A 24645-nucleotide genomic window follows, 5' to 3' on the forward strand; every position below is an offset into this window, starting at 1 on the left:
TGTCCAATCTTCAAAGACTAGTTCACTTCCCTGGTTATTCTCCATGGTGAGTCTAGGTGCCAATACCCATTATTTGAGTGGTGGTCCTCTCTCCCTACCATGGAGAAGATACTTCCAGCTAAGTACTTTAAAACACAATTCATTTAATTTCAGTGATACAAGTTTAAATCCAAACAATAGTCTTAAAATATTTTAAACTCACACAGGTTTTCCATCTTAAATATTTCGAAAGCACAAAGCACTTCTTAAACACGAAGGACAGATGATTTCTAAGGCACAGAGGATTTTCAAAACACAAATAATTCCTATAAACTAAAAAGACATACCAAACAATATACTGAATAAATCTCCATCACAGAAACCAAAGCAAGAGGAATGGATTCTAGTTCACTCTGCGTTTCTTCCACATTTCTAGACGTTCCTTACAACATTCCTAATAAACCTGAGCTGGTCTCTACACTTATACCCTTTCTCTACCACTTGGTTGACTTCACAGGCATGTCATATTTCCTCAGTTACCTGTCTTACGCAAACAGTTTGAAAGCATTTTGGAGAATTAGACTACAACTAATGCGGTAAAGCTAACTTCTCTGAGTACTTAAAGCTCCCAGCTAGAAACACATCAGTTATTTCATATGTTAGATTGTACAACTGATCTGGTCTGGAAGCTTCCTTGAACTAAGCAACTTAGCCAGTTTAACTGTTTGAACAAGCCAAATTAAACAACACATTGACTTATATGACACTCTCCGAACAATAAGATGGGATTTTGTGAGTTAGCATCTTACTTATTACAGACAGAGTGTCTGTGCTATAAACAGAGTTTGTTTGCAAAGCTGCTCTATAAGCAATACTTTGTTTTAACTGCTTTCCATTTATAGTTTAAGAACTGAAGATTGACTCCCATTTACAAAGAGAAACTAAAAAGAGCAATATTAGTTGGAAGTTTACTTACAACTGTTTATGATCTTTCAAGTGGTAGTTGCTGTGTTTAGAAAGCTGAGATTAGCTAACATCCAAGAGGCTTACTGGCCAGGAGTAAATTTCCACCACAATACTCCCCAAAGATTCCTCTTCTTATGATATTCATAGGAGAACAAAGAAATATAGTAGAATCAATGAAAATCTACACAAAAAGACTAACAAGCAAAGCGAATGTGTAAAAGAAAACAAACTGTGCAAATACAAAGAAAGACAAATAATAATTTTTAAAAATCATAAATAAATAAATAATACTGAGAACAGGAGAGTCCCATATGTTGTGGTGAATAAAGCTGTCCACACTGGTCCTGGAGCCTGATGGTTGAAGGGCAATAACTGTTCCTGAACTTGGTTGCATGGTGCCTAATGCTGCTCCACCTCCATCCTGACCGCATCCGCAAGAAGAGCACATGACCTGGATTGTGGGGTTCCGTGTCATTGAATGCTGCTTTCTTCTGATATGGCTCTTTGTAACTGTGCTTTATGGTGGAAAAGGCATTTTCTGTAATGATCTAGGCTGTATCCACACCTTTGGTAGGCTTTTCCTTTCTCGGGCACTGGTGTTTGCCCACCAGGCCGTGATACTCTCCCCAAACATGGAGAAGGCAACACTAGCAACTCCACTTGGAGTATGAGAAGATTTGATATGACACCAAAGACACCTGCAGATTACTGTAGATGTACGGTGGAGAGCATTCTGACTGCTTGCATGACAACCTTGTCTGGAAACTAATGCATGAGATTGCGAGAGACTGCAGGGAGTTGTAGATTCAACCAGTTCCATCACGGGCACAACCCTCCTCACCATCGAGGAAATCTTCAAGAAGCAACACTTCAAGGAGGTGCATCCAACTTTAAGGACTCTCACCATCTGGGATGAACCCACTTCTCACTACCATAATCAGGAAGGAGGTACAAGAACCCAATATCCACATTCAGTATTTTAAGAACAATTTCTTCCCTTCTGCCATCAGATTTCTGGATGGTTATGAAAACTACCTCATAATTTGTCTTTTGCACAATTTTTTTGTAACTTACAGCAATCTTTATGTCTATATTTCTGCCACAAAGCAACAAATTGCATACATGTCAGTGATAATCAGCCTGATTCTGATTCTGATGTCGTTTGGTTTAAATGCAGATTCCTGTTGGGGAGATAATATTTTCCTTCTCTGGGTTCAACCACCTGCAATGTTTTACCATGTACAGCAGCAGAGGCCTCAATCAAATCCTTGCACAGCCCCATTGACCTGTACATCAATCAGTTTGCAATCAGGAGCACTTATCACTGCCATTATCAACCTACGCAAAATTCAAAAGAGCCTACCTAATGACAAGTCACTCCTTTTTGCTTAAGGGGCTGGACAGCAGCGGTGGGCAGCATTTATTCTACCTCCTCCTTCCAGGAAGCAAAATAGATGCTTCAGCCAATGAAAGACAACCCTGTTAATATTTTCTGGAGCTTTGGGAACAGTGCTCTTTGCAGTGGAATTCTCTCTTTAGCTAGCAGCAGGAGAGAGATTGTTGCAGAGATGAAAGTTAGGAGCTGAGTAGTACCTTGCATCTCTTAGGCACTGACCTCACACAACCGCTCTGAAAATAATCTCCACTGTTGCTATAAAATATCGTTGGCAATAGAAGTGTTTTCCAAAGTGAGGAGTTATTATTGCAGAATTGTACGCAGAGCTGCTCGAGAGTTACTCATTAAACCATTTGGCGAGTGATAAACAACTGGTTTACATTGCGCTGTGAGAGCTAGGTGGGAGAATGTGAAGGCTGTTCTGTTAGAAACACTGAGGCACAGGGTGTTTGATCAGCACCACTGATTTTGAGCAGAAAGGTTCAAAACAAAGGACTGTCACTGGGGTTGCTGAGGCCCCACAATTGTTAACCCTTCAATCCCAAATCCAAGGAAATAAGGGTGCACATTCTTCATTGCCAGCCTGGGGATAAAGACATTCCAGCTTCAAGGTCGTATACCCCACCCCAAGGCGGGTGGAAAGGAACCTGAAAATAAAGTCCCAGATCAGAGCCACACCTTCTGCCTGCTGTCTGCACAAATTCGGGATCAGCACAATGTCAGCCCCCTCCTCTACATACCACAAGAGCCACAAGAACAAACAAAAATGTGCACAGCTGAGCGGGTATCATATGTCACTCCAAATTTCCCCCACCCCCTTCCCAGAGCAGTGCATCAGGTTCACTTGGTGGTGACGCACCACTCTTTGTCACTCAGCAGTAAGAGGGTTGAGAAAATTCCTGATCATTCCTTTGAGCAGTATTCCTGTTTCTTTGTTGAATAGTCATTGATTTTAGAGGGACTTGATGGAGATGAACCACTGTGGCTCAAACTTTTTTAGTAATTAGCGAAAGATCTGCACTAAGAAAAAGAATCGTCCCCGTGCTAATGCCGAGATTTACTCATTCCAAGCCACATGCGATTCTTCCATCCTGGGAAAGGAAGCAGCTTTTCTCAGACAATTAATAATCTGCAGAGACTGCATATTAAAGTGAGGTGTAGGGCCTGAAGTGACTTGCCACCAACAGAAAGGTCAATAAAGAATCCACCCCTCCCCTCTGACTCCTCACCTCTGGGGTACTAAATCACTGCAGAGTCAACAGCTCTCCATCACTCATCGATGGGTTGTTAAATGCTCTGCATTCCATCTGCACATGTTGCTTTTCTTTGAGAGGTTCTGTTTGTTTAGTCAGTAACTAAAGAGGAGGCAGAAAGTAAACAGTGTCAATGGTCCTTGTATTTTTTACAGTGGGGGATGCAGACTTTCAGGCAGAAAGTGTGCTGTGGATTTTAACTCCTACACCTATATCTTCTGGGATCCACCCCCAGGCCCTGTTGGTTAGCCTAGTTGCCGTGCAACATGGGAGAGGGTGGGGGTGGCTGTGAAATCTGCTGGTCAAATTAGATTCCAATCAGAGCCCCATGAAAGGGTGGGACAGCACTGGGTATAGGAGAAGGAGATCCTTGAAGATCTGCTTGCCTGATCCCACATGACTGCGATCATTACGCTGTATAGGAAAAGGAATGATTGGGAGGTGTTGGAGGAGTCTGGGGACCCATTCCATAAGCACAGCTGCAATGGAACTAGCCATTTCCCTGAAGTAGTCACTACCTTATTCATCCAGTACTTAAGTCTGAGAAAGGCATGGGCAAACCATAACATCCGCAATAAAATCAGAAATAAACATGGGAAATGGTGGAAATATTCAGTAGGTCAGACAGCAAATTCTGACAAGGTGGCACCAGTGACCATTGTTGACATTTTGCAGACAGCTTAAAAAACTCTTCTTCTAAATAATCATTCTTCTAAACTGCAATCGATTGGGGCCTGTAATTTCCATGTTAAGAATGTGTTTTTGGGCCAACCGAACGATCTTGTGCCTTTGTGATTTCTGGAGGGATTCAGCATGGAGTGCAACTATGGCAGTCACTGGGGGCAAGCGACTGGTGGAACATGAACGTGAACACAAAGGTGAATATCGGCTCCGTTACTCTATGCCAATTAAAGCACTGAGCATGATTAAAATGAACGAGGACGAGAGTGGAAAATAAATGGGTGTTCAGTGCCATCAGCCTGCTTTTGACTGGTCTCCAGCAGAAGGTGTTGGAACCCTGGTTGCCATGCTGAAAGGTTCGATTGCCTCAGCCTCTCATACACGTCTTTGTCTGCGGTTGGATGTTTAATGTCCTCAGCATTGAACGAGCTTCACTATTTGTCGTGATTTGATCAAGGTGCTTCAACTCGGAACGGGATCTGCAAATGTGGCCTGCAGCCACTGACACAGTGCTGACTGTCTGTGGCCATCGACTCCTGGACCAGCTTCATTCACCTTGACAGCTCATGGCTCTGGATTCACTCTGAAGACTCTGTGGTCTGACATTTAAAGTTCTGTGTGTTATTTGTTCACTTTTTGTTGTTTGTGCATTTTGTTTATATTTTGCAGGTTTAATGGTCTTGTTATGCTGGGGTTTTCTTTAAACGAGTTCTATGTTATTTCTTTGTTTTGTGGCTGGTTGCAAGAAGACGAATCTTAAGATTGTATACTGTATACATACTTGGATAATAAATGTACTTTGAACTTTGAAGAGGGAAACAGTTAACTTTCAGCTGACGTTGAACAGAACTGGAAACTGATTGTAAAAGACAATCAGGTTCTTCTCAATACAGGAGATTTGATGGATGTATACAACATTATGATTGGTGCAGATAGGATAAATACAAGCAGGCTTTTCCCACTGAGCTTGAGTGGAGCTAGGACTAGAGACCATTGTTAAGGGTGAGGCAGAGGAATGATCTGAAAGGGATGTATAAAATCATGAGAAGCGTACGGAGGGTGGATGCATTAATTCTATTTCCCATATTTGGGGAATCTAGAGAGTGTAAGTTGCATGGCAACTAGACTGAACTGTATCCAAGGCATGATTGTCAACCTACCTCAATACATGTGACAATAGTAAATCAAATTACCAGCAATAAACCAAGGTGACCGACTGCATGCTCACTACCTTCATGCTTGGTGGACCCCTGGACAAGTGATGTTTCAGAATCCAGGTCCCTGAAGTTCCTGCACTTCAGGCCACATACCTGCAGAAAAGATATAAATAAGCTTGAAGAAGTGCACTGAATATTTACATGGATGTTCCCAGGACTTGAGGACCTGAGTTTCAGGGATAAGTTGGGCAAGGTCTTTATTCCCTGGAGCAATGAAGAATGAGGTGATGTGGTTGTGGAGCAAACTGCCAGCAGAAGTTTTAGATGTGGATTCAATCGTAAAATTAAAGAGAAGTTTGGATGGGTACATGGATAAGAAAGGCATAGAAGGCTATGGTCTGGATGCAGGTAGACGGGGCATCCTCAGAATAGGACAGAGATGAGGAGGTGTTTCTTTAGCCAGAGGGTGATGAATCAGTGGAATTCATTGCCACAGACAACAGCAGAGGCCAAGTCACTGAGGATATAGGATATAAAGTGGAAGTTGATATGCTTTTCTTTAGTAAGGGAATCAAAGGTTACAGGGAGAAGGCAGGAAATGGGGTTGAGAGGCATAATAAATCAGTCATGATAGAATGTCAGAACAGATTTGATGGGCCAAATGGCGTGATTCTGTTCCTATGAATTATAGTCTTATGAATTAGTCAGAAAACCATGTCAGCCCAGAGTAGATGGACTGAAAGGCCTGCTCCTATGCAGTAGCTTTCTATAACTCTTTGACTAAAGGTCCAGTAATCAGGGCACATCTGAGATGATAGGTGAGGCTGATGGAGGGGTGGAATGCGATAACAGTGGAGAGTGAAGAAATAAGTTCAATAATTTGAAGGAAGCAGGTGTAATGGTAAAGTTGCACCATCCTCTTTAATAGCCTCAAACATTATAGAACATAGAATAGTACAGCACAGTACAGGCCCTTCAGCCCACAATGTTGTGCTGACCCTCAAACCCTGCCTCCCATATAACCCCCACCTAAAATTCCTCCATATACCTGTCTAGCAGTCTCTTAAATTTCACTAGTGTATCTGCCTCCACCACTGACTCAGGCAATGCATTCCACACACCAACCACTCTCTGAGTGAAAAACCCACCTCTAATATCCCCCTTGAACTTCCCACCCTTTACCTTAAAGCCATGTCCTCTTGTACTGAGCAGTGGTGCCGTGGGGAAGAGGCGCTGGCTGTCCGCTCTGTCTATTCCTCTTAATATCTTGTACACCGCTATCATGTCTCCTCTCATCCTCCTTCTCTCCAAAGAGTAAAGCCCTAGCTCCCTTAATCTCTGATCATAATCCATACTCTCTAAACCAGGCAGCATCCTGGTAAATTTCCTCTGTACCCTTTCCAATGCTTCCACATCCTTCCTATCATGAGGCGACCAGAACTGGACACATTGTAATGTGTCCACATTGTAATGATAATGGCCGCATGTCTTGTTTCAGTTACATTATATCTGAAATATAAGTGTTGACTTTGACAATGAGGGATACCTCCCCTCCTGCTGTCTGAGATGAGGCCTTTGACTCTTCTGCACTCCTCCACCAAGAGCGTAGTCTCGAAGAGAACATCCCCTGGTGTGCAACAGAACACCACTAGAGGGACAGAGTCCACCTCTCTTCTCACCCTTGCCATCAGGAAGAAGCTATTGGAGCCTCAGGACCAACTTCATTTGGTTCAGGAACGATTAGTAGCCTCAACCTGGAACTGAAGGTGATAAATTAGATTCAGTTGCCCCTTCACTTAACTGTTCCCTATGGGTCCCTATGTTCCCCACTTTCAAACTCTCTTCATCTCTTCTTGATATTTATTATTCATATATTATTATTTTTAACCTTTTTTTGTATTTGCAGAGATTGTTGTCTTTTACACATTGGCTGTTTGTCCATCCTGTTGGGTGCAGTCTTTCATTGATTCTATTGTGTTTCTTGAATTTACCATGAATGCCCACAAGAAAATGAATCTCATGGTTGCACTTTGGCAATATATATTTATCTTGAACTTTTATCAGTGTGCCTTGAGTGTGGTATCATCAGAGAGGGCTGTACCACCAGGTGAGTCATGCTGGACAGTTGAGGCAGGCCTCTCACAAAATAGGAAATGGGAAATGGAGCTTAAAACAACAGGATTTGTTGTCGGGTGGGAATCTCTTTGGCTGCCATCTATGCCAAGGTGTACAGATGTCCTTTCATCAGTGTAGCCAATGGAACTGTAACTGCAGGAGCAAGCTGGAAGAGGAAAACTTCACAAGAGTGTTGAAAAGAATAATTCAGAATCCAGAAGTTGTCTCTTTGAAACCATTTCCAATTTGAAAATACTTTCATTCCTTGTTTGGTACTCATCTAAAAACATAGTACAAGTTAATCAAAGTCATTGCTGCAATTAATTTTCAGATGATTGGATTCTTATCAAGATCACCTCCTGGACACAGACGTGTCCATGCCCCTTGTCTCTGTGGGCCGTGATTTAGCCAGATTTAGACCTTCAATTTTCATGATGATCTGTTCTACAGCAATTTCAGTTCTGCAGTGAAGTATGAAGAGCAAAATCATATTGAAGTTTAACACGTATAAAGTGCTGAAGGAACTCAGCAGGTCAAGCAGCATCTGTGGAGAGGAATGAACAGTTGGCATTTGGAGACAAGACCCTTCATCAAGACTGGAAAAGAAGGAGTAAGAAGCCAGAATAAAGGAAAAGGCCTTTGGTGAGGTGAAAGCTTAGTGGGCTTCACCACTCTACCACCTGTCCTTTCCTTCAAAACTTTGCCATTCTAAACTCCTGTTAACAATGGTAAAGTAGAAAATGTTCATCCTACATCCATAGACCACTCCGCAAAATCTCTGGAAATTTGCAAATGGAATCAAATCAGAATCAGATTTACTGTCAATGTTTTGTCGAAGCAGTGTAATGAAAGACAAACTGTTGTTTATTTTTATTTATTGAGATGTGCCCCGAGTAGGCCCCTCCATTCCCACGAGTTGCATCGCCTAGCAACCCACCTATTTAACGCTAGACTAATCACAGGATAATTCACTGTGACCAATTAACCTAGTGCATTTTTGGACTGTGGGCAGAAGCCGGAACACTGGGAGGAAACACACGGTTGTAGGGAGAATGTACAAACTCTTTACAGGCAAAGGCAGGAATTGAACCTGGCTCACCTGTACTGCATAACCACTATGCGACTGTGCCACCGTTATACAGCATATTACAAAATAAATTAATAGTGCCAAGAAAAGGAATAATGATCTGGTGCTCATGGGTTCAATGACCATTCAGAAACCTGATAGAGAAGGGGAAGAAATGGTTTCAGTGAGAGGCCCACGGGCATTGAACTCTACATCATGATATAGTGCTAACATGCCCCAGTTCCTAAATCCTGCTCTGCTCTTTCACAGACCAAGGCAATTCCATGACAGAAGAAAGATCGCACTTTTCAAAAGAATCTCAGAATGTATATTGTATACATTTCTCTGACATTAAATGTACCTTTGAACCTTTCAAGCATCTCTCCAAGTTAAATACTGTGCTCACTGCTGAAGTTCTGTGGATCTTAGAGATGGACTAGTCAAACTGAAGTGTAATCAAAACAACTGGATGATATCGCAAACCACAAAAGTGCACTTTGAGAACTTCGTGGATATAATTTGAACTCAAAGATGAAACAAGACCCACTTAATCACTTCCAGACTTCCACTGTGACTACATCCACAGACCGGATAATTCTGAAAAAGTCAGTTTCGCGTATAAATGATAGGCGTCCACACTATGCGCTTTTGAAAAAACCTCTATCCACATGGAAACGGAGATCTATCCACATGGAATCTCCTCCTGAATCTCCACTTGAATCTGCCGAAAACAAGTGACATGTTTGGTGTCGAATCTCACCGTAAAAGTGCATGTTTGTGTAGTTACAGACTAGAAAAACTTAAAACGACGGACAGCTGTTGGCTCTCACGCAGGAGAACTTAAAAGTAAAAAAAAATTCCAGAGCGTATGGAGGCAACTGACAAGGAGTTCATGGACAGATTGACCCGGCGGACGACGAACATTGAAAAACTGACTATGTTGCATTAATAAAGCACCTTGTTAAATGTATGAATGTTTTAATGTCTGCATCAGTGTTATCTTGTATTTCCATACAATATTATATTACGCTGTTACACATCTATTGTCAGAGAAGTATTTGCATAAATAGGTAAACCACCTTCATACGAGCAAGGACAGAAAACAGGGCAAAGTGAGTATACTTATTTATTCAGTAAGTTATGGATCAAAGTATTTGGTGAGCACATTTCTAACTCTTCTGGCTTCAGTCTCGTTGCCGTCTATTCTGAAATTGTTAGGTTGCGTTCAAGAAAACAATGAAGTAGCACACTGCCGTCTGATAGTGTTTTCAGAAGTCTCCGGTTACCCCGTCCACACTGATCTGCCCAAGCAGCGTTTTCAAAAATACCCACCCTGGAAAGCGTTTCTGAAAAGCTCTGGTTTTAGGGGATGAGAACGCCATTTTAGTGTGGACGGAGGGTAAAAACGAAGAGAAAAAGCTTCGGTTACGGATTTATCCAGTGTAGTGTGGACATAGCCTGTGTTGAATAATGCATACTACCCCTTCAACAAAATTAAGGAAGTGCCAATAACAGGACAGAATACTGCAGGAGTTTATTTTTGTATCATCACAGTAGAAGAATGGTGCCTTAGGACAGATGGAAGCAACGAGAGTCTTCTGTTGGTAGTAGCAGGGTAGCTTATAGGTGAGCAGCCCATACAGACTCAGCAAGGCAGCAGCATCTATGAAGGGGAATAAATGTGCGACACTTCAGACTGAGACCCTATGTTGATGGTCAGTGATGGGGAAATACAATTACCAATAAAGTCAAGGATCCAGTTACAGACAGAGTTTGTTGATTAGTACTGAGGGGATAATGGGGTTGAATGCCAATCTGTAATCAATTAGCAGCAGCTTAGTCTAGCTGTTGTCTAGGTGCTCCACAAGCAGAGCGAAGAGCCAGCGAGACTGCATCCACTGTAGACCTGTAGTTCAGGTAGACAAATTGCAGTGGGTCCAGGTCCTTGCTCAGTCAGAAGTTAATTTCAGCCATGACCAATCTCTCAAAGCACGTCACCTTTAGATTCAGGTTTAATATCACTGGTACGTATAGTGATATTTGTGATCTTGGCGGCAGCAGTACGATGCAATACATGATAAGAGTAAAATCTCTGCATCACAGTATGAACACACACACACACACACACACACACACACACACAGGGTGATTGATAAGTTCGTGGCCTAAGGTAGAAGGAGTCAATTTTAGAAAACCTAGCACAGTTATTTTTCAACATAGTCCCCTCCTACATGTACACACTTAGTCCAGCAATCGTAGAACATACTTAACCCTTCTTTGTAGAGGTGATCCACAGCAGGGGTGATTGATAAGTTCAATGCCTAAGGTAGAAGGAGATGAGTTATTAATTTCAAACTTTCTGTATTATCACTCAAAGAGCTGAACTGCACGTGCATGTAACGAGAGCTTCTTGGACCTCCAGGTGGTCCACAGCAGGGAGGACTGATAAGTTCGTCACCTAAGGTAGAAGGAGATAAATTATACAGGTCTCGTTACATTCACGTGCAGTTCAATTCTTTGAGTGAAAATGCAGAAAGTTTGAAGTTAATAACTCATCTCCTTCTACCTTAGGCCACAAACTTATCAATCACCACATGCAGTGGACTACTCCTGGAGGTCTAAAACGCCAACTTCTACAAAGAAGGGATCTGTATGTTCCACAACCGCTGGACTAAGTGTGAAAATAACTGTGCTAGGTTTTCTAAAATTGACTCCTTCTACCTTAGGCCACGAACTTATCAATCAGCCCTCAAATACAATAGTTACATTAAACAAGAAGTGCAAAACAAAGTAATTAAGTAGTGAGGCAGTGTTCATGGGTTCAATGTCCATTCAGAAACCAGAAGAAGCTGTTCCTGAATTGTTGAGCCTGTACCTTAGGGCTTCTGTCGCTCCTTTCGGATGGTAGCAATGAGAAGATGGCATGTCGTGAGTTGAGAGAAATGATTCTTAAGGAGTCCATTTAGAATGTGCTGACACAGAAAGAACGTGCAAAGCAACTTGCAGGGCAACGTATAAACCAATTTGCAAAATCAGGATGAAACAATAGCCTGCTGATTAAAGAAGCGATACAGGTAACGGGAAGACATGCTTAACGATTGAACAATAACGGTGTTAATGCGCTGAGGCTGATAAGTGGGCCAAAGGGTAGTCACATTTGTAATTTTGTAATGAGATTAAGGAAGAATGTCTGCACCTCACATGGGTGCAACTCACAAAATTGTAAACATGTAGGGTATAAAAAACTGTGCAAAGTGTAATTCGGCACTCAATCTAGCAGGAGCTGGTTGGGTCCAACTCTGCAGACTCGAAAAATAAAGTTTACCGTTCTGCAAATTGCTGAGACTCAGTGTGTTTCTGACAACGTGGGGGCTCGTCCGGGATCCACACTCCGGCTGCGGTGGACACGAGGAAGGACATCGGAGACGGTGCACCCCGCCGAGTTTGGCGGTCCCTGACTCCTTGCTCGTCGCTCCAACGCGGCTTGAGCGAGTGATATCCGGACAGCGCAGAGTGGTAAACGGGGAGAAGGGGACAGTACCTGGTACTGGAAGTCCCCAGGACGCACCGGGTAAGTGCCTACTATTATAGTAGAAAGGTGCGGGAATAAGTAAGGACGGAGAAGACCGGGATCGCTACCCGGGGGTCCTCCTGATTAAGTAAGAGCGGAATAAGATGGGAGGGGGTGGCTCTAAAAAGAAAGAGGAAACGGAAAGACCGGGACCATACCCGGGGGTTCCTCCTGATAGCCCCCTCGGTAGAATGTTTGAGAATTGGGGATGTGGAAGACTAAAAGGGAAACAAAAGAAAAAAATGATACAGTACTGTTTAATTTGGTCGAAACAGCCGATAGAAAAACCTGCGGTCTGGTGGCCGCGGCTTGGGTCTGAGGAGGATTGGGTACGACAAGCCTTAAACATTTACGTTAATTCAAAACCAAATGTAAAACCGGAAGAAATTGCTTATGCTTTTTGTTGGGCTCCCTGGCCAGGAGTAACAACAAAGAGTTTTAAATTGGGCATTAAAGGGGAGCGGAAGTGGGACCCACTCGATCATTTACCCCCTCCCTATGTCCAGCCTTCTGCGCCCCTTGCGGGAGCAGAGGGAGGACGTGAAGAAAGTGAAAAGAGAGGGATGTTAGGGAAAAAGCAAAGGCAAGGATCGAAACAAGGAGTGTGACAGGAGCAGATAAGAAAAAGAAAGACGAATTAAAAAAGGAAGAGGTACAGCTGTGTCCCCTTCGAGAGGTTCCAATGGGAGGAGAACGGGGAGGAACAGGATTTGTAAACGTCCCTCTGACAAGTACCGAAGTACGAGGATTTAAGAAAGATATGAAAACTTTATTAGAAGATCCAATGGGACTGGCAGAACAGTTGGATCAATTCTTAGGACCTAATGTTTACACTTGGGAAGAAATGCATGCGATTATGGGAACGCTATTTTCTGCACAAGAGAGGCAAATGATACGACAAGCTGCAATATCAATTTGGGGAAGGGAACAGCCGAATGAGTTACCGGGGGACCGGAAATTTCCAGTAAACGACCCACAGTGGGACAAACAAGCAGAAGAGAGAAGACGGCAATATCCCATTGCCATGGAAGGGAGGAGGGGATTACAACCTGTAATTGAGACATTAGTATCAGATGGACTCCTGGAAGAATGTATGTCACCCTTTAATACCCCCATCCTACCGGTCCGAAAGCCCGACGGCACGTATCGAATGGTTCAAGATCTGAGAGGCTTAAATGCGGTAGTCCAAACACGATACCCGGTAGTGCCTAACCCCTATACATTAATGAGCAAAATACCTCCTGAACATGAATGGTTCAGTGTGATAGATCTAAAAGATGCCTTTTGGAGTTGCCCGTTGGAGGAAGGTAGCCGAGATATGTTCGCATTTGAATGGGAAAATCCCTTCACTGGGCGGAAGAAGCAACTCCGGTGGACCGTCTTGCCCCAAGGGTTCACGGAGTCCCCAAACCTATTCGAACAGGTACTGGAGCAAGTATTGGCTGGATTCCATTGTACTGAAAAGAACCAACTATTACAGTATGTCGGTGACCTACTACTATCGGGACCAGCAGAGGAGGTAGTGCGAGACGATACTATAAGACTCCTGAATTACCTAGGAGAAAAAGGATTGCGGGTGTCCAAGAAGAAACTGCAATTTGTCGAGAAGGAAATAACATATCTCGGACACAGAGTCAGTAAAGGGCACCGCCAAATAACCCCAGAAAGAATAGCGGGAATAACTAAAATACCGCTTCCCAGGACAAAGAAGGAAATAAGACAATTTCTGGGCTTAGTGGGCTATTGCCGGATTTGGATAGAGAATTATACCCCCCTGGTGAAGTTTATGTACGACAAATTGGCAAAGGAAGACCGGGGAATAATCAGCTGGACCGAAGAAGAACAGAAGTTCAGGAAAATAAAAGGGCAACTAATTCGGGCCCCGGTATTAACACTGCCAGCACTGGAAAAGCCCTTTCAGCTGTATGCAACAAACAATGAAGGAACTGCGTTAGGAGTACTAACCCAAGAAAAAGGAGGAAAGCGGCAACCTGTGGCCTTTTTATCAAAAATGTTAGACCCGGTATCCCGGGGATGGCCGACGTGCATACAAGCCGTAGCGGCAGCAGCCGTACTAGTAGAAGAAGCACGGAAATTAACCTTTGGGGGAAGAATGACGGTGTATACCCAGCACTCCGTTAGCACCCTCTTAGCCCAAAAAGCTCAGCGGTGGTTGACGGACTCTCGCATACTGAAATACGAAACCATTCTGATGGTCGGGGATGATGTAAGCTTTGAAAGGAACAATAGTTGTAACCCGGCACAGTTCTTATACGGGGAATCAATAGGGGAGCCCGACAAACATCAGAAGGCGAGTGGAAGACCCCCGACGGACGGCAAGTACTAAATAAGGAAGTAACTCGTCATATACTGCAACAACTACACCAACAAAGCCATTGGGGAGTGCAAGCTATGTGCGACACTATCCTAAGGGACTATGTTTGTAAAGGGATATTCACACTAGCTCAACAGGAGGTGTGGGGCTGTTACACCTGCCAAAAGGTAAACAAGAAAATGATGCGTGCCACCCATAAGGGGGGACAAACACTAGCCGACCGACCGTCCCATCGGATCCAAATAGACTTTACGGAACTACCACAAGTTCAGAGATGGAAGTACCTGTTAGTAATTGTGGATCACTTCACTCGGTGGGTGGAAGCATTCCCAACCACTAGCGGACGCCCCTACAGTGGCACGGATCCTATTAGAAAATATAGTCCCAAGATATGGAATAATGGGGTCTATTGATTCAGATAGGGGAACACACTTTGCCTCAAAAACACACCAGCTAATCTGTGACGCCTTAGGAATCCAGTGGAAGCTGCACACCCCCTGGCACCCTCAGAGCTCAGGAAGAGTTGAGAGGATGAACAGCACTTTGAAGACGCAATTGACAAAACTAATGATGGAAACCAAGCTACCCTGGACCAAGTGTCTACCCCTGGCCCTACTAAGAATCCGCACGGCTCCTCGAAAAGATATAGGAGTATCCCCTTATGAAATGTTGTTTGGCCTTCCATATTGGAACAAGGTGGAGGGCTATCCTTCCCTGCAAGGGGGAGATGTCTTTGTAAGGGACTATTTACAGGCACTGTCTCGTTCTTTTGCAGAATTGGGCAGGAAGGGGTTACTCGCACAAACCCCACCTCTGGACTTCGCACTCCACCGAACTCAGCCCGGTGACTGGGTCCTGATTAAGACTTGGAAGCCAGAGAAGTTACAGCCGCAGTGGGAAGTCCCATTCCAGGTGCTACTGACCACCGAAGCCGCAGTAAGGACAAAAGAAAAAGGGTGGACCCACGCCGCGAGAATCAAGGGACCCGTAAAGCCCGAAGAAGGTGCAGAATGGACTTGCGTCCAGGGAGAAGACCCGATGGTGCTAAAGCTCAAAAGACGGACAGAATGAACTTTGGGACTGTAATGTATATACTGCTATTGTTGAGAAGCGCTGAAGGGGGATGTGATAAGTGCAGGACGATGGTAAGGGTGGGCATGACGGTTTTTTCAGGGTCCTTTGTATCACACTCGCATGTAAACGAGAAATGTTATGACTACAACAAAAAGGAGGAGTATGTGGAAAGTTTAATCTAACCAACTGCTGCTTAAAGATAGATGACAACGGAAAGGTGGTTCAAAAAATATCAGATAAAATAAGGAAACTGGCCCACGTGCCGGTACAGACCTGGAAGCCGCTGGGGTATTGGGACTGGCTGGACGGATGGTTGAAAGGAGGCTGGTGGCAAACCGCTTTAGGGGTTATAGGAGGGGGATTGATGGTCCTCCTTCTGCTACCATGTCTGATCCCCTGCTTGCGGGAGCTAGTAGCTCGGGTGGCAAGACAAGTCATGCAACCAGGGGCCCCAGCTGATCCTGTTCAGGTACTCCTACAAAGGGAAATAGAGCTAGAGGAAGAAGCCTATGTAAACCCGTGGCAAAAGCCCAACTGATAGCACATTCTAAAAAGAAAAAGGGTGGATTGAGAGAAATGATTCTTAAGGAGTCCATTTAGAATGTGCTGACACAGAAAGAACGTGCAAAGCAACTTGCAGGGCAACGTATAAACCAATTTGCAAAATCAGGATGAAACAATAGCTTGCTGATTAAAGAAGCGATACAGGTAACGGGAAGACATGCTTAACGGTCGAACAATAACGGTGTTAATGCGCTGAGGCTGATAAGTGGGCCAAAGGGTAGTCACATTTGTAATTTTGTAATGAGATTAAGGAAGAATGTCTGCACCTCACATGGGTGCAACTCACAAAATCGTAAACAAGTAGGGTATAAAAAACTGTGCAAAGTGTAATTCGGCACTCAATCTAGCAGGAGCTGGTTGGGTCCGACTCTGCAGACTCGAAAAATAAAGTTTACCGTTCTGCAAATTGCTGAGACTCAGTGTGTTTCTGACATGAGTGATGGGGTCATTAATAATGGCTTTTTGAGGCATCGCTCCCTGAAGCTGTCCTGGATACTATGGAAGCTCATGCCCGTGATGGAGAGTAGGTACAACACTCTGCACCTTACTTCAGTCCTGTGCAGTATCATACCAGACGTTGATGCAGCCAGTTAAAATGCTCTCCACTGTACACCTGCAGAAATTTTCAAGTGTTTTTGGTGACAAGCCAAAGCTCCTCAAATTCCAAATGAAATATAACTGCTGTCTTGCCTTCTTTATAGCTGCATAGCTATGTTGGGCCCATATTAGGTCCTGAGAGATACTAGTATGCAGGAACTTGAAATTGTTCACTCTGTCTGCACTTCTGATCCCTCTATGAGGACTCACGTGAGTTCCCTCATCTTATACTTTCTGAAGTCTACAAGCAGTTTATAGTAAGGCATTTGACAAAGTATCCCATGCAAGGCTTATTGAGAAAGTAAGGAGTGGGATCCAAGGGGACATTGCTTTGTGGATCCAGAAGGCAAAGAGTGGTTGTGGATGGGTCATAGTCTGCATTGAGGTTGGTGACCCATGGTGTGCCCCAGGGATCTGTTGCGGGACCCCTACTCTTTGTGATTTTTATAAATGACCTGGATGAGGAAGTGGAGGGATGGGTTAGTCAATTTGCTGATGATACGAAGGTTGGAGTTGTTACGGATAGTGTGGAGGGCTGTCAGAGGTTACAGTGGGACATGGATAGGATGCAAAATTGGGCTGAGAAGTGGCAAGTGGAGTTGAACACAGTTAAGTGTGAGATGGTTCATTTTGCTAGGTCAAATATGATGACAGAATATAGTATTAATGGTAGGACTCGTGGCAGTGTGGAAGATTAGAGAGATCTTGGGGTCCAAGTCCATAGGATGCTCAAAGCAGCTACACAGGTTGATTCTGTGGTTAAGAAAGCACATGGTGCATTGGCCTTCATCAATCGTGGGATCGAGTTTAGGATCCGAGAGGAAATGCTGCAGCTATATAGGACTCTGGTCAGACCCCACTTGGAGTACTGTGCCCAGTTCAGAAAGGATGTGGAAACCATAGAAAGGGTGCAGAGGAGATTTACAAGGATGTTGTCTGGATTGGGGAGCATGCCTTATGAGAATAGGTTGCGTGAACTCGGCCTTTTCTCCTTGGAGCGATGGAGGATGAGAGGTGACCTGATAGAGGTGTGAAAGATGATGAGAGGCATTTATCATGTGGATAGTCAGGCTTTTCCCCAGGGCTGAAATGGCTAGCATGAGAGGGCACAGGTTTAAGGTACTTGCAAGTTGGTACATAGGTCAGGGATAAGCTTTTTTATGCAAAGGGTGGTGAATGCGTGGAATGGGCTGTGGGCGACAGTGGTGGAGGGGGAATATATAGGGTCTTTTAAGAGACTCCTGGATAGGTACATGGAGCTCAGAAAAATAGAGGGCTATGGGTAACCCTTGGTAATTTCTAAGGTAAGGACATGTTCAGCACAGTTTTGTAGGCCAAAGGGCCTGTATTATGTTGTAGGTTTTCTACATTTCTAATCAGTTCTTTGGTCCTACTGAGATTGAGTGCAAGGGACACTACTCAACCAGCTGGTATATTTCACTCCTGTACACCTTCTATCCATTCAGCTCCCAGAACATCTTCAGGGATCAGTGTCTCAGAAAGGCAGCTTCATTATTAAGGACCCTCTGCACCCAGGCCATGCCCTTTTCTTACTGTTACCATCAGGTAGAAGGTACAGAAGCCTGAAGGCACAAACTCAGCGATGCAGGAACAGCTTCTTCCACTCTGCTATCTGATTCCTAAATGGACATTGAACCCTTGGACACTACCTTATTTTTTTAAATATACAGTATTTCTGTTTTTTGTACGTTTTTAATCTATTAATATACATATACTGTAATTGGCTTATTTATTGATTATTATTTTTTTTAATTCTATTTATTATCTTTTTCTCTTCTATATTATGTATTGCATTGAACTGCTGCAGCTAAGTTAACAAATTTCATGTCACGTGCTGGTGATAATGAACCTGATTCTGATTCCAATTCATCACCATTAGAAATTCTGCCAACAACAGTTGTTGGAAAAGATATATTAAGAATGAACTTTACAAAGTTCTGTTTAACACTCCACATCATAGAATGGTCTTACAGACAAGTGAAATGCATTAAGTGTTTAAAGATAAAATTCCAGAGCTAAGAGTCTGGACAGTTGAAGTCAAGACCACTCTCTGAGCCATGCCTTCCTCTATTGAGTCTTAATCTCTAGAATCTACTCCTTAAACTTTTTTGCATCTCCCACATTCTTTAAGATTTCCTTAAATGCTACCACTGTGATAAAGCTCCCCAGTCCTGGCATTTTATTGTGTGGTTCATGTTAGAGATTTTTCTGGAGTTATGAAATTATAGATAGGGTAATTAAAATGAGAACCAGTCTTCAGGACATAAAACATGTTCACAATTTAACTTCAACTGAGTGTGGGACATAATGATTCTGTACCGTTGACACTACTCCGTGTAGGACAATGTACATTAAATGGTGCTACGAAAAACCTCTTGATGAGATCAGGAAAGACATGAAGCTATTTAACGTGCTTCTCTGGACAGGTCCGTTTTGTCACTTAATATTCTGGCTAGTTGTATATTTTGTTGAATATCAACAATGTAAAAAAAAGAGGTATACTTTGAGAGTTAGGAGCTGGTGCTCAGAAGATTTTGCGCCAGCCACCAGTATTTGAATATTCAAAGGGTTTCTGCTAGTTGGGATCTGGTACCATTTTAAATGTGTAATTCTGCAAGGCTACCTGTCTGCATCAAAATGATAAAGTTAAGTGGGTAATTATAGTTATTGAAACAATAGTTATTCATTTATAGTTCTTGTATTCAAAAAGTAGAAAACATTGTGTGAGGAGAGAACTGGAATCTCTCCAGATCTGCTGCATTGAATAAAGACTTTTACATCTCCCACTTAAAGCTTCCAGGTAGCTCAGTTCTGCAGTCACAACAGTTCATTCCAAAATTTTATTAGATTACTAACATACTTGGATCTCCTTGGTACATTTCCTTTTGTTAAACGTGCTGAATAAAACCAAGCTGACTGTCCATTTCCCTCCACAGATGCTGCCTAACCCAGTGAGATGTTTTTTTTAGCTTTTAAAGCCACGTTGTTATTGCATTTCTCAATGTTTTAATCTAGGAGGCAGCAATCTGTTTCTTATTGAAGGAGTAATGGATAGTTCAGTTCCCCATCCCCATCAGTTGTAGTTGAATTAAATGGTGTTATAGCATGGACTTACTTTTTTTGACTAATTGTCAAACTGCTGGGTTATTCAGCTAAAGAATTATGGACCTGAGAAACTGAAATTCATCTAAATTAATTAAGCAGTATCGTAACAGTGAACAGGCTCCTTTAGGTTGTCATAGACTCAGGTTGGGTTAAGGTTGAGGTTGTGTTGAGCTCCCACTACCTATTAAATGTTCCCAATGGAGTGAAATAGCCACTGACAACCAAATCCAGCTCCTGGCCTTCAAATGGGGATTAGCTATTAAACCTGGCACAACTGTTTCTACTGCCAGGAGAAGGAGCAAAGGCGCCTTAAGACCAGTTGCTCTGGCAAGATGGGGCTCATCAACCGTGGTTGGCAGATCATCTAAGACAAGGGTCGGCAACCCGCGGCTCCGGAGCCGCATGCGGATCTTTGATCTCTGTGCTGCGGCTCCCCGTAGTTTGTTAGTTTTTGAAATGTAATTCGAAATTTGAAGATTATGGTGATCTTGTACAATCTAAAAATGTTGTGGAGACCGCATTTCCTGGCACATCCGAACTGGCTCACAATTAGCCACCGTTCTGGCTAAGGGAGATAGCCTATGGGGGTTTGTGAGTACGTGGCTTTTGGAGCATCCGCGCCAACGGGGACAGGTTGAGGGAGGCTTTAAATCAAGGCTGTTTAGTTCAAATAAAGTTACCTTTGACTGCAGTGTCTTTATTTTAGCGCTGCATGTAGCGCTACACCGCTACAACGTGTTTTTTATCGCTATTAATATACATCACCACTGCCAATGCCTGACACCCGCCTGTGCGCGCTTTCTTTTAATTCTTCGATCCAAGGTAGGCTAACTATGGAGTAACCTTCAACCCAACATCTTTTTTTCGGAGTTCAAAATGTTTTTGTTGCATGCAGAAATGTAATTTCGTTTTCTCTGCAGGAGTTCATCAATTTCATAAATGCAACACATTATAGTTTGTTTATACATAGCATAAAGGCAAAAAAAACCATTGTATGCAGTGTTATTTCATTTTAAATGTCAAACGGGTTTTGTGGCTCCCAGTGTTTTCTTTTCTGTGGGAAATGGGTCCATATTGGCTCTTTCAGTGGTAAACGTTGCCGACCCCTGATCTAAGAGAAGGATCTCAAAACACCGCTGCCTTGCAGCCATAAGCACTCAAGGCGAAGGCTTCCAGAGAAAAGCTCAAGGAAATAACTGGAGCTGAAGTCCTTAATGCAGTCCTGCATTGAGTGCAATGCTGACTGGCGACTACCGAACTGTAATGGTCTCTGCTATTCGTTTGCATTCAGCAGCTCTGTGGATGGTGAGCCTGCTGCATGGGCAGCAGATTGCTCTCCATGTCATACTGCCCTGGCTTGCATATTGACACATAGTCAGCTCGGATGCCACATCTATGGATGCCCCTGACCAGCGGGCGGTCTCTCTGTAATAGTGAACATCAACCTTCTGCCTAGTCATCAAAATTCCCTCCGTTTCACTGACATTCCTCAGGTAGGGACATGGACCGTAGGAACTGGATCCATTTGCATGTGTTTCATGCATGAATTACACGTAAAGGCTGTTCTGCCTGGGTTTGATTGGGCCAGCAATCATTTGGCACAAACACTTGCAAGGGCAATACTTCTTAATGTGGCTGACATGTTCCCAGTGTCGAGTTCAGGTCCACAGGTGTCCCATAACAGGTGTCAATTGGAGCTTATGCTGTGACCTCTATAGAGCATTCACAAAACAGAAGCAGAACAGCCTGCCCTACCATTCAACTTGATCATGACTAATCTGGCACCGGCCTCAGCTCCTTACAGATGATGGCATGAATCCGGCTCGCTCCATGTACAGTCACTCTAACAACAGATCTGCGTTGTATCTCAGAGAAGATAAATCCAGGCAAACCCCCCCCCCCACATACACACACACACACAGTTCAAAGTAAACTTATTATCAACATATGTATACGTCACCATATACAACCCTGAGATTCATTTTCTTGTGGGCATTCAAAGTAAATCCAAGAAATACAATAGAATCAATGAAAGACCACCCCAATAGGACTGACTATTGTGTAAGGGACAACAAACTATGCAAATACAAAATAAAAAAAATAAGCAATAAATATTGAGAAAATCAGTTGGATGAGTTGTAGAGTTCTTGAAAGTGAATCTATAGGTTGTGGGAACAGTTCAGTGATGGGGCAAGTAAAGATGAGTAAAGTTATCACCTCTGGTTCAAGAGCCTAAAGTTTGTGATATAATAACTATTCCCCAGTCTGGTGGTATGTGTCCTCAGCTCCTATGCCTCTTTCTGATGTGCTCACTGGTGGGGAAAGCCTTAGCCCTGATGGACAGGGCTGTATCCACTACTTATTATAAGACATTGGTATTTCCATACCAGTCAATATACCCTCCACCACTCATCGATAGATGTCTAGATGTCATGGCGAATCTTTGTAAACTTCTAAGAAGGTAGAGGCACTGCTGTGCTTTCTTTGTAATGGCACTTTTATTCTGGACTCACGGTCTTAAGTAGGAAGTGAGTAGAGCAAGGGGCTAAGCATCTGTGTTGTTGAAGATTGTGAAGGAGATATTATTGCCAATCCAAATTTACTGGGGTCTGCAAATGAGGAAATCGAGGATCCAGTTGCAGAAGAATGTATAGAGGCCTAGATATTGAAGCTTACTGATTAGTTGCCCACACTAATCCATCACTGACTTCCCTTAATGGCTGCTGTTTGCTTCATAATGAGCAGGAAGTGCTTGCATCTTACCAAGAAGACTCGCCCCTCGCTGGAGTTTGCTCACAACCTGTCACAATTACAGTCTCAATTGTTCCCTGGACACATGTCAGGAAGGGATAGGAAAGAGTTCTGCCTAAAGTCCAAAGGTTGGTTAGTGGGACAAGGTTTTTAGCATGCTTTGTAATTCCCAAAGAATCTTGAAAGATACTGTGAGGAACAAATGTGTAGCTTGATCCTACGTCCCTCCTTTAACACCTTTGATGATCTGAGGGAGAGAGGAATTCCAGACAATTTGTCACCTGCCTTTTAATTTCCTCACCAATTCCTTGACATTTGTCTCAGAACATCTGTGACTTTTCAGCATATTTTTAAATAGAAGTCCTTTTTGTATCATTTAAACATTTTAATCCAAAAATTCAGTTTTATGTACTGTTTATTTTGCCAAATAAAAAGGCGGAATGTGTGGGAGATAATGCATCAGCCCATTTCTCTTGGCAAATGTTTGTGTGGTACCTGTTTTTACATTAATGTTGCGGAGGTGCTGAACAGTCACAGGAATTTACTGACTTCCATCTAAATCAGGATAAAAGGCATTGAGATGGAAATTAATTACAGCCCTTTCCAAACTGCATACCTCACATACCTTCCCAGGATAATGGGATCATTGCTCTCCAATCTCATATCAGCAACTTGTTTCATTGCAAAAGAGTAAATTTGTGGCTACACACAGAAAATGCTGGAGGAATTCAGCAGGCCAAGCAACATCTCTGGAAAAAAGGTAAAGTTGGTGTTTTGGGCTGAGACCTTTCGGCAGGGCTGGAGAAAAAAAGATGAGTAGTTTTAAAAGGCAGGGAGGGGGAGGGGAGAGAGAAATACAAAGTGATAGCTGAAACTGGGAGGGGGAAGGGTGAAGTTAATTGCTAAAGAGATACATGACTGGAGAAGCAGGAGTCTGATAGAAGAGGACAGAAGGCTATGGATGAAAGAAAAGGGGGAAGGAGCACCAGAGGGAGGTGATGGGCGGGCAAGGAGTTAAGGTGAGAGAGGGAAAAGAGGAAGGGGAATGGTGAAGGGGGGAGGGCCATGATCAGAAGTTTGAGAAATTGATGTTCATGCCATCAGATTGGAGGCTACCCAAACAGAATATAAGGGTGTTATTCCTTCAACTTGAGTGTGGCCTCATCACAACTGTAACGGAGGTCATGGATTGACATATCGGAATGGGAATGGGAAGTGGAATTAAAATGGTTGCACTCCTGCTTCTTCTGGCGGATGGAGCGTGGGCTCGACGAAGTGATCTCTCGATTTCAATCGGGTCTCACCCATATGCAGGAGGCCACACCCGGACTGAGTAAACAACCCTAACCGACTCACAGGTGAAGTGTTGCCTCACCTGGAAGGACTGCTTGGGGCCCAGGATGGTAGCGAGGGAGGAGGTGTATGGACAGGTGTAGCATTTGTTCTACTAGCAAGGATAGGTGCCAGGAGGAAGATCAATGGGGAGGGATGAATGGGAAAGGGAGTTGTGTAGGAAGTGATCCCTGCAGAAAGTTGGGGGGGGGGGTGGTGGAATATGTCTTTGGTGGAAGGATCCCATTGGAGTTGGCAGAAGTTCTGGAGAATTACGTGCTGTACATGGAGGCTGGTGGGGTGATAGGTGAGGACAAGCGGAACCCTACCTCTGGTAGGGTAGTGGGAGGATGGGGTAAGAGAAGATATGTGTGAAATGGATGAGATGTGGTTGAGGGCAGCGTTGTTAGTTGAGAGAAATGATTAAATTAAAGACGGTACTTAAGGAGTCCATTTAGAATGTGCTGACACAGAAAGAGCGTGCAAAGCAACTTGCAGGGCAACGTATAAACCAATTTGCAAAATGAGGATGAAACAATAGCTTGCTGATTAAAGAAGCGATACGGGTAACGGGAAGACATGCTTAACGGTTGAACAATAACGGTCAAAATGCGCTGAGGCTGATAAGTGGGCCAAAGGGTAATCACATTTGTAATTTTGTAATGAGATTAAGGAAGAATGT

The sequence above is a fragment of the Hypanus sabinus genome, chromosome 4 (genome assembly GCF_030144855.1).
Source record: "Hypanus sabinus isolate sHypSab1 chromosome 4, sHypSab1.hap1, whole genome shotgun sequence".
Taxonomy (NCBI): Eukaryota; Metazoa; Chordata; class Chondrichthyes; order Myliobatiformes; family Dasyatidae; genus Hypanus; species Hypanus sabinus.